The sequence below is a fragment of the Suncus etruscus genome, chromosome 6, assembly GCF_024139225.1.
Source record: "Suncus etruscus isolate mSunEtr1 chromosome 6, mSunEtr1.pri.cur, whole genome shotgun sequence".
Lineage (NCBI taxonomy): Eukaryota > Metazoa > Chordata > Mammalia > Eulipotyphla > Soricidae > Suncus > Suncus etruscus.
This window is the reverse complement of record NC_064853.1, coordinates 39,995,181-40,007,029: the sequence shown is the minus strand read 5'-3', so window position 1 is coordinate 40,007,029 and position 11,849 is coordinate 39,995,181.

Sequence of the window (11,849 nt, the reverse complement as noted above, 5' to 3'; positions counted from 1 at the left end):
CCGCGGTTCGATCCCCCGGTGTCCCATATGGTCCCCCAAGCCAGGAGCAACTTCTGAGCGCATAGCCAGGAGTAACTCCTGAGCGTTACTGGGTGTGGCCCAAAAACCAAAAAAAAAAAAAACAAAAAAAAAAAACTAAAAAGATGTAACACCATACCAAAAAAAAAAACAAAAAAAAAAAAACAGGGGCCAAAGAGATAGCATAAAGGCAGGGCGTTTGCCTTGCATGCCGAAGGACAGTGGTTCAAATCCCGGCATCCCATGTGGTCCCCAGAGCCTGCCAGGAGCAATTTCTGAGCGTAGAGCCAGGAGTAACCCCTGAGTGCTGCAGAGTGTGACCCAAAAACAAACAAACAAACAAAAAACCTTCACCCTAAACCAAGTGCTACTTGCTCACTTCGAGCTCAGGCTTTTTTGTTTGTTTGCTTTTGTTTTATTGGGGGGTCACACCCAGCAGAGCTCAGGGGCTAATCCTGCTCTGTGCTCAGAAATTGCACCTACTAGGCACGGAGACCCTATGGTGGGATGCTGGGGTTCAAACCACCTTCGGTCCTGGGTCGGTCACTTGCAAGGCAAATGCCTTACTGCTGTGCAGTAGGCCCAGTGCTCTTAACATCTCTACCGGACCCTCTCTGAATGAGCTACATATTCCCACATGTATGTCTATACATGCCTTTACACCCTCAGCTCTGTTTCAGTCCTCATCCCAAAGTACCTTAGAAAACTTTCACATGTCACTCTCCAGATTCCAACCTTCTAGTAATTTCCCTTCTAATAAATGCCCTTTCGAGACCATCCTGCTGAAATCCCATCTCTGCAGGGCACTCCTGGTTTTCTGCTCACTCCTTACCTGGCCTCCTTACCTGTGAGAGTAATCTCCCCCCCCCCCAAATTGGGGGCTGGGGGAGAACCTCCCTATCCTTGTATTGTTTGAGGATGTCAAACTTGTCTTGGCCCAAGAATTGGTGCTCACTCTCCTAGCATGGCCCTTTAAGCTATATTACTCATGAATACTTGGTTGTCACACACTTCATCATGCCCCTTGGAACCCACATGGCATGTGGAAGAAAGCTGCGGATCCAATTCGTGGTCGCTTGGCTGCACGGTAGGTTCTTGACCACGGAGCTCTCTAGGGCTTTTTTTGTATATTTAAAATTACTGGGGAGATGAGGCCAGAGAGATAGCATGGAAGGAGGGCATTTGCCTTGCATGCAGAAGGTTGTTGTTTCAAATCCCGGCATCCCTATGGACCCCCCCCCCCCGAATCTGCCGGGAGCAATTTCTGAGCATAGGGCCAGGAGTAACCCCTGAACACTTCTAGGTGTGACCCAAAAACAAACAAACAAACACTGGGGAGCTGGAGCAATAGCACAAAGGTAACCCACTTGCCTTGCACATGGTCTGTAGGCCCAGGTTTGATCCCCAGCACCCTAAGCTGGTTCCCCAGCACTGCCAGGAATGATTCCTGACAAGCTGTAGCAAAAGCACAGTGGTAAGGCACGTGGCCTACACAGGATGGACCCAGTTCCATTCCTGGCATCCCATATGGTCCCCCAAGCCTGCCAGAAGCGACTTCTAGAATGCAGAGCCAGGAGTAACCCCTGGGCCCCACTGGGTGTGAACCCACAAAAAAAGAAATGATCCCTGAGCACAGAACCAGGACGAGTAAGCCCTATCACAGCCAGATGTGATCCCCAAACCAATGCAATAATAACTGCTGGGCACGGGGGCCGGCAAGGTGGCGCTAGAGGTAAGGTGTCTGCCTTGCAAGTGCTAGCCAAGGATCAGAACCGAGGTTCGATCCCCCCGGTGTCCCATATGGTCCCCCCAAGCCAGGGGCGATTTCTGAGCGCTTAGCCAGGAGTAGCCCCTGAGCATCGAATGGGTGTGGCCCGAAAAACCTAAATAAATAAATAAATAAATAAATAAATAACTGCTGGGCCCAAGAAATAGCACAAAGGATGAGGTGGTTTTGTCTTTCCTGCTTTGGACCTGGTTTGATTCTCAGAACTTCGCATGGTCCCCAGATCACCAAAAGGAGTGGACTCTGAGCTGAACTAGGAGTTAATTTTGAACACAGCTAGATGTGTTCTCCTTCCCTGAAATTTTTATTTTTGGGAATGAATGTGGAATAATTGGAGGAGACATACAAGGTTCCTTCTATAGAGCCAGCAATGTCAGAGTAGATTACTTGATTACTTTGTCTCACGGCCTTGGATTTGCTTCCCCTCCCTCAGTAAAGTTAAATAATAAAATAAATATCCTTTCTTTCAAAGAGCATTTTCATTTGTTTTAATCAAGCATGTGAAGGCACTAATAAGACAGGATCTTTTTGTTATGTTTTATTTTGGTGTTTGGGTCATACCCTGTGATGCTCAGGGCTAACTCCTGGCTCTGCACTCAGGAATTACTACAGGCTGTGCTCAGGGGACCATATGGAATGACGTATCCCAAACCAGTGGACCTATCCAAGTTCAGACCACAGAATAGAGTCTTTTAAAACAGTAATTCGGGGCCAGAGCGATAGCACAGCGGTAAGGCATTTGCCTTGCACGCAGCCAACACAGGATGAACTTCGGTTCAAATCCTGGCATCCCATATGGTCCCCTGAGCCTGCCAGGAGCGACTTCTAAGCACAGAGTCAAGAGTAACTCCTGAGCGTCGCCAGGTGTGACCCAAAAATCAAAATAAAGTAAAATAAAATAAAATAAAATAAAACAGTAAGTCAAGGCTCAGGCTTCCTAAGCCCCAGCCTACAAATTATCTGGAGGACTCAACTTCTGATCCGCTCTAATTCTGAAGGGTAGGCACCTTGGTGTGCCTATTTGTTTGGTTTTTTGCTTTTAAGTTTGTTTGTTTGTTTTTAAGAGTCTCAGCAACTTTTATTAACATTCCCATATTTCACAGGAAAAAGGTGGTAGCAAACAGGTCAGGCTATAGATGACACTACCAGATGACTCCCGGTGCAGCAGGAGCAGCTTTTCTTTCTGAAGGTATATTTTCAGTATATTTTCTGAAGGTATATTTGCAGGTGTCAGTGCACCTCCAATTCAGCATGTTCTGTAGGGACCATTAGTGCAGTGAGGCAGAGGACAGAGGTCTAACGCAAGAGGTGATGATGTACTTGGCTTCAGAAAGAGTAGTCTTGGCATGTCTGATTTTTGTTTTGTTATGGTGTGTGTGTGCGTGCGCGCGTGCGTGTGTGTGTGTGTGTGTGTGTGTGTGTGTGTGTGTGTGTGTGTGTGTGTATGAAAAAGAGAGGAGAGGGGTCGGAGAGATAGCATGGAGATAGTGTGTTTGCCTTGCATACAGAAGGATGGTGGTTCAAATACCAGCATTCATAGGGTCCCCTGAGCCTGCTGAGAGCGATTTCTGAGCGTAGAGCCAGGAGTAATCCCTGAGCACTGCCGGGTGTGACACAAAAACCAAAAGAGAGAGAGAGAGAGAGAGAGAGAGAGAGAGAGAGAGAGAGAGAGAGAGAGAGAGAGAGAGAGAGAGAGGGAGAGAGAGAGAGAGGAGTGTGAGAAAGTTCATACCTACATGCAGGTTTTGGAATTTGATTTCTGTTAAACATAACTAAAAGCTAAATTGTTAAAAACAAACAAACAAACAAAAAAACAACAACAAAGGCTGGAGAGAGGCTTTGCACATAGCCAGCTTGGGTTCAATCCTGGGTACGACAAATGGTTCCCTGAGCATCACTAACTGACCCCAGCCCAGAGCAGGAGTAAACCCTGAGCATTATGGGTTGTGATCCCCATAGTAGACTTGGGGAAGAGAGAGAAGCAGATGGTTCATGGCCGAAAGAACCAGCTTTGTAACCGTGAAGTCAGGAACAAGTCGTCAAGCAGAGATCTGGAAGTGATCACTGTGCAGGTGTGACTCAACCTACTACATGCACCTACCAAAACAACAACAACAAGAACAACAAAGGAATTGATTTTAAGAAAGCCTTGTAATCAGGAAAAAATGTACAGTTAGCCAGAAGAGGGCAGTGAAGGTGAGAAAGGAGGAATATTCCTTCCTTCCTTCCTTCCTTCTTTCCTTCCTTCTTTCTCTCTCTCTTCCTTCCTTCCTTCCTTCCTTCCTTCCTTCCTTCCTTCCTTCCTTCCTTTCTTTCTTTCTTTCTTTCTTTCTCTATCCCTCCCTCCCTCTCTCCCTCCCTCCCCCTCTCTCTTTCTCTTTCTTTCTCCTTCCTTCCTTCCTTCCTTCCTTCCTTCCTTCCTTCCTTCCTTCCTTCCTTCCTTCCTTCCTTCCTTCCTTCCTCCTTCCTTCCTTCCTTCCTTCTTTCCTTCCTTCCTTCCTTCCTTCCTTCCTTCCTTCCTTCCTTCCTTCCTTCCTTCCTTCCTTCCTTCCTTCCTTCCTTTCTTATTTTGTTTTTGGGCCACACCTGGTGACGCTCAGGGCTTACTCCTGGCTATGCACTCAGAAATCTCCCCTGAATTGGGGGACCATATGGGATGCAGGGGGATCGAACCTCGTTCCGTCCTAGGCTAGCGCACGCAAGGCAGACGCCTTACAGGCTTGCACCACCGCTCTGACCCCAAGAAGGAATACTTCTTGTTGTGTATGTAAATATTTTAGGGGATTACTATGTTACTCACCCTAACATGATTGGTGATTGTGCCCTACCCTAGGGTGTGACCTGGCATTCTGCCCCCACCCTAGGGTAGTACCTGATTCTGCTTTCACCATTGGTTGGTATCTGATCCCACCATTGGGTGGTACCTGATTCTGGGGGATAAAAACAAGGGTCTGTGGAAGGCCGGGGCTTTTTTGCTGGAACTGAGGCTGAGTCTTTGGACTTCAGTCTTGTCCACCGAATAAAGCTAATATTTCCGGGGCCGGGAAGGTGGCGCTAGAGGTAAGGTGTCTGCCTTGCAAGCGCTAGCTTAGGATGGACCGCTAGCATAGGACGGACAGCTAGCGTAGGACCTGGGTAAGTTCAGGTATCTCTGATGACGCAGAAATCTAAGTGGGTCGGGTTGGCAAGGTGGCGCTAGACTAAGGTGTCTGCCTTGCAAGAGCTAGCCAAGGACGGACCGCGGTTCGATCCCCCAGCGTCCCATATGGTCCCCCCAAGCCAGGGGTGATTTCTGAGCATTTAGCCAGGAGTAACCCCTGAGCGTCAAATGGGTGTGGCCCCCCCAAAAAAAGCTAATATTTCCACAAGCCTGACTGTTTACCCGTGTTTCACCTCAGAACCCTCAGAACCTTCAGCTAGACAGGGTGGCAGACACGCGCTCCGAGCTGGAAGAGAAAGGCCTCATCCTCCATCCTTCTATCAGTCAACCTCTTCAGGGACGTACTTGCAACATAATGGCGCCTGAACAGGGACCCGAAATTTTTAGTAGGGGCCACTACCATAAAAACACCAGCACCAATAAAAATAAAATGGAAATCTGATGAACCAATTTGGACTGGTCAGTGGCCCCTTAAAACTGATAAATTAAAGGTGCTGACAGAATTAGTGGAGGAACAGCTAAGTTTAGGACATATTGAACCATCTTTTTCTCAATGGAATTCACCTATATTCACTATAAAAAAGAAATCCGGTAAATGGAGACTTTTGATGGATCTAAGAGCTGTAAATTTATCCATGATACCTATGGGCAAATTGCAGACTGGTTTACCATCACCTGTAGTTATTCCAAAGGAATGGCCACTAATTATAATTGATCTGAAGGACTGCTTCTACCATATTCCTATCCACCCAGATGATAAAAAACGTTTTGCATTCTCAGTTCCTTCTCTCAATAATACCCATCCCTGCAGACATTTCCAATGGACTGTTCTCCCCCAAGGCATGCTGAATTCCCCAACCATCTGTCAGCTTTTTGTAGATAAGGTTTTGAGCCCTGCTCGTGAAAAATTTCCTCAAGCCATGATATTTCATTATACAGATGATATCTTGCTCAAAATGAACAATGAAACAGATTTACAGGATTTATACTCTTATGTTACTGACTGTTTACAAACATCAGGACTGAAAATAGCTTTAGAAAAATACAGATAATGCCACCGTATCAATATTTGGGTTTTATTTTGGACCGGACGTCTATACGTCCACAGAAAATTTCTATCAAAAGAGAAAACCTCAGAACGCTTAATGATTTTCAGAGACTTTTAGGTGATGTAAATTGGCTCCGCCCTGCACTAGGAATCCCGAATGCGGAGTTATCTAATCTGTTTAAAACGTTGGAGGGTGACCCTGCTTTAGATATCTCGAGAAACTTAACAACAGCTGACAAAAAGGAATTGGACATCTTCTTGAGCAGATTACAAAAATCGTTTCTCTTAAGATTCATCCCAGGAGAAAAGGTATTTCTGTTAATCTTCCCTACTATAGAAACCCCATCAGGGGCTGACTTGCAACATAATGGCGCCCTGAACATGGATCTGAACTCTGGACCCAAGAGAACAGCAATCATGATGAGATTCCTGCTTTTGAGTTTGATTTTGGCTCTCTTCAGTTTCAGTCAGCCCAAAACCTTGGGCTACCATGTGAAGCCATTTTCTAATATGGCCGACACCTATTCTGGGGGAATAAGGGCAACTGAAACATGGGAAATGGAAGTTTGTATCACCTCCATTTTAGGCCCAGGCCCAGGATTGAGACTTTGTTACAAGAAACAAAAACGCTCCGGCCTTCCACAGACCCTTGTTTTTATCCCCCAGAATCAGGTACCACCCAATGGTGGGATCAGATACCAACCAATGGTGGAAGCAGAATCAGGTACTACCCTAGGGTGGGGGCAGAATGCCAGGTCACACCCTAGGGTAGGGCACAATCACCAATCAGGTTAGTGTGAGTAACATAGTAATCCCCTAAAATATTTACATACACAACACTTCTAAGCAGAAAGACACATTCATAGGGCCAGCACCATAGTGTAGCAGGTAGGGAGCTTGTCTTGCATACAACTGACCCAGATTTATCCCCAGAACTCCACATGGTTCCTCAAGCATCATTCCGAATAATTCTAGAGTGCAGAACCATGAGTAACCCCTAGCACCGCTGTTGTCCAAAATGAAAATGACTAGCACTCAGAAATGCCTGCAGTACTGTTGCTATGGGAGCATCCAGTGGGTGAGATTTTTTTTTTTTTTTTTTGGTTTTTGGGCCACACCTGGCAGTACTCAGGGGTTACTCCTGGCTGTCTGCTCAGAAATAGCTCCTGGCAGGCATGGGGGACCATATGGGACACCGGGATTCGAACCAACCACCTTTGGTCCTGGATCGGCTGCTTGCAAGGCAAACGCCGCTGTGCTATCTCTCCGGGCCCGAGAGTGAGACTTTTGACTCTAATAATGATGAATTGTTATTTTTTTTGCACCCTCCACTTAAATAACAAACAAACAGGCTGTTGTGATAACTGTTGGATATGACACTTGCCTTGCATGCGGTCAGCCTGGGTTCAATTCCTTGCATTTCATGAGGACCTGAGCACTGCAAGTGATCCCTGAGTAGAGTCAGGAGCATGGTCCTGAAGACCAACCAAATGTGACCCTTAAACAAAACCAAAACAAAGCCACCACCCCCAAACTTCTGGATATTATATAAGCAAAACAAACTTTTGTAATTAGATTATAAGTGTTTTGGGGTTACTATAGCCATGCTTGGAGAATTGCTTCCCAGAAGTGATCAGGAGATTATGGGATACTTAAGATGGAATCTGATCTCCGTAGCTCCACACAAAAAAAAATCCTTTTTTTTTTTTGGAGGAGGGTACCACATCTGGTGGTTGTCAGGGCTTACTTCTGGATCAGGGATCACTCCTGATGGTGCTAAAGGGACTATATGTGGTGTCAGACATTGAAATGGGGTGGGTTGCACACAAGGCAAGTACCTTAGCACCTGTAATATCTCTCCAGCATCTCACTAAAACCGCTTTTGTATTAAGGCCACACCTAGCAGTGTCCTCAACCTGACACAATGCTCGTTCAAAAAAAATTTATCCTCGAGGCACACTTAAATGTCTTTGTTTGCATATAGCATCTAACTCACAATGATAATCTAATTACAATTTACAGGAGCTTATGTTACTATCAGTTGGCTGGATTAATTAACTTTAGGATTAACATGAACAAACCTTCTTTTCCTAAGGAACCAAAATAACCCCAAACAAACAAAAAAAATTCATTACAAGACCTAATAAATGAATGTACAGAATTTTTTTTAGTTTTTCTGGTTTTTGGGCCACACCCAGAAGTGCAGAGGGATTACTCTTGGCTCTGCGCTCAGAAATCACTCCTGGCAGGCTCAGAGGACCTTATGGGATGCCTGGGGATTGAACCTGGGTTAGATGAGTGCAAGGCAAACACCCTACCTAATGTGCTATCACTCCGGCCCCTGAAGGATTGACTTCTTCAGGGACTTCGTTTGATTTCCAACAGAACTCCAGCTCCTTGCTCTCTAGTATTAGTGTTTCTCAACCTTTGCCCCACTGCAGCCTTCCACCAGCCTTGCTTCTTTCCTGTGCTTCCTCTGTCTTGGTTGTTCCCACTTTGAGAACTGCTGCTCTAGCACTGCCATGTGTTTGGCCGCACTGGCTTGCTGGCTTGACCTTGAAGCCTGTAGGAAGCTTGCCTGCTGGAACTGCTCCTCCAGACAACTGATGACTTGGGCATTCTTTTATCCCTTCATCATATTTCTTCTGAATTTTCTTTGATCTTCCTATCTGATATACTGGAAACTTTACCCAGGACACCAAATGTTTTAAATTCCACATCTTTAATTAAGTCAAGTACTCTTTCTCCTTGATATACATTCATATGCCGCAGGAACATCATGGGCTTAGAGCATTATCTCACAAGAAGGCATTGCTGGCATGTAGTTTGTGTCATATTGAGGCTCTCTGATTAACACGGTATTTCATTCCTCACATTACAACCAGATTCCACAGAGAAGGATGTTAAAAATATATAACCATCTGTGCACCATATTAAATGATAACCTGAAATAATCAAGTTCTAAATCTTTTAAAGTAGTGTTTCTCAACTGGAGGCCATATGTCCCCTCATGGGACACCAAGATATTCCAAGGGGAAGCCACAGGTAAAAAAAAAAAAATCATGTGATTTGGGGGGGGGGGGTGCAGAGCACAAGACCAGAGAGCTAATCAGTAGGGATGATGGGGGTTTGGTGGGATGTAGAGTCATAAGCAGAAAGGAACTGCAGGCAGGAAAAGGTAGAGAAACACTGTTAAAAACTAAGCTTCGTTTGGCACACTGCACGCAATAAGTCATCTTTAAGATCAGTCATCTGGATTACTTTCACTTATCACCAGGATATGGTAAAAGCATTTGAAGTTGTCACCAGCTGCACTTCATAAGCTGTACTTTGTTAGTGTTAGGAGGAGGGAACTGGAAAATGTCTAGGAAGAAGCTTGATGGGAAAAACTGAAAGACTATCCCTATGTCAGCAGAATTGCACAGAGGACTTGAGAGACTCAGAAGGCAAAGGGCTTTTTTGCATTTTGCAAAGGGCTTGATTTTTAGAGGAGTCAGCCAGGGTGGTAGAAAGTAGGGAATGACCAGCTCGTACACGGAATCCTGTCGTGTGGGTGTGTGACTTGATGTTTGTACGCGATTTTGGTAATACCGAGCTTTATTAAATATATCGAGTTCATTTTTAACAAAAAAAAAAAAGTAGGGAATGAAGAAATTGTAAATATTGGGCTGGAGCGATAGCATTTGCCTTGCATTTGCTGATCCCAGTTTGATCCTTGGCATTCCACAGGGTCCCCCAAGCCTGCCAGGAGAGATTTCTATTCACAGAGCCAGGAGTAACCAATGTGTGCTACAGGCTCCAAAACAAAACAACAATAAAAAAATTTTTTTTTTGTCCACACCCAGCAGTGCTCAGGGGTTACTTCTGACTTTGTGCTCAGATATCAATCCTAGCAGGCTTGGGGGACCATATGGGATGCCAGGAATTGGAGATCGAACCTGGGTCCAACCCAGATCACTTTGTGCAAGGCAAATGCCCTACCACTGTGCTATCACTTGACCCAAGAAATTGTAAATATTAAGAACACAACTTTTCTGTTTTGCTGTATGCTTTGTGTGTGTGGAGGGGGTGTCACTCCAGGCAATGCTCAGGTACCATGCTATGCAAATGGATTGAACCCAGGCATTCTACATGAAATACTTGTGCTTGCAATCCACTGAACTATCTTCTGTTCTGCCCTGAATACAAATTTCTGTGTGTGTGTGTGTGTGTGTGTGTGTGTGTGTGTGTGTGTGTGTGTGTGTGTGTTTGGTTTCTGGGCCACACCTGGTGGCACTCAGGGTTACTCTTGGCTTTGTGCTCAGAAATTGCTACTGGCAGGCATGGGGACCATATGAGATGCTGGGATTCAAACCAATGTCAGCCCTGGGTTGGCCACTTGCAAGGCAAAATGGCCTACCACTGTGCTATGTCTCCGTTCACCATCCTTGAATAAAAATTCCTAAGCAATGAATTAATAAAGCTTTCAGTACTGTGTCAACTTCTGGCAGCAGTTTGCTGATAATATTTAGATTTGGAGGAGTTGGTCTTTTGACTCTCATCCTTAAAATTTTAAAAAAGGGGGTGGGGGCCAGGAAGGTGGCTCTAGGGGTAAGGTGTCTGCCTTGCAAGTGCTAGTGTAGGATGGACAGCGGTTCGATCCCCCAGCGTCCCATATGATCCCCCAACCCAGGGGCGAATTCTGAGCGCATAGCTAGGAGTAACCCCTGAGCGTCAAATGGGTGTGGACCCCCCCCAAAAGAAACAAAAACAAAAAGAAAATAGTGAAGAATACCTTCATACTTTCCAAAAAATTTGGCATAAAGAACTTTTTTATTGAATCTGGGAGATAAAATCCTGGGTAAGGTGTTTGTGTTGCATGAAAACAACCTTGGTTTGATCCCTAACACCACATATAGTCTAACCAACCCTTAAGCACAGAGAGCCAGGAGTAAGATCTGAGTATCTCTGAATTTGGGCTGAAAGAAAATATTAGTACAAAAAGTTATTTCTCCATTAAAACAAACATTTAGGAGCAGGATAGCATAGTGGTAGGGCATTTGCCTTGCACAAGGCCGACCCAGGACAGACCTCGGTTCAATTCCTGGCATCCCATATGGTCCTCTAAGCCTCCAAGGAGCAATTTCTGAGCACAGAGCCAAGAGTAACCCCTGAGCACTGCTGGGTGTGGTCCAAAAATCTCCCAATTTTATTACACAATTGGGACCTCTCAGTGATAAATGTAGCAAAGTGGTCATTAACTACAGCACCCACTAGGATGACCTTTGAAGCAAAGCTGTGTGAGCAGTAGCAGCACAGGCATTTCAAGCTCTCCAGTGACAGGCCAAATCATTGCCTAATGAAAACTGGAAAGAAAAAAAAAAAAAAGAGCAATCTGGTTCAAGATAAAAATTCATCAACGCCAATAAAAATTCATTAACGCCGGGCCGGAGAGAGAGCACAGCGGTGTTTGCCTTGCAAGCAGCCAATCCAGGACCAAAAGGTGGTTGGTTCGAATCCCCGTGTCCCATATGGTCCCCCGTGCCTGCCAGGAGCTATTTCTGAGCAGACAGCCAGGAGTAACCCCTGAGCATCGCCGGTGTGGCCCAAAAACAAAAACAAAAATCATCAACGTAAGGGCTGGAGCAGTGGCACAAGTGGTAGGGCATTTGCCTTGCATGCGCTAACCTAGGATGAACTGTAGTTCCATCCCCTGGCGTCCCATATGGTCCCCAAGCCAGGAGCGATTTCTAAGCACATAGCCAGGAGTAACTCCTGAACATCACTGGGGATGGCCCAAAAACCAAAAAAAATCAAGATAAGGGGCTTGAAATGTACTGATATGGCCCCCCTGAAGC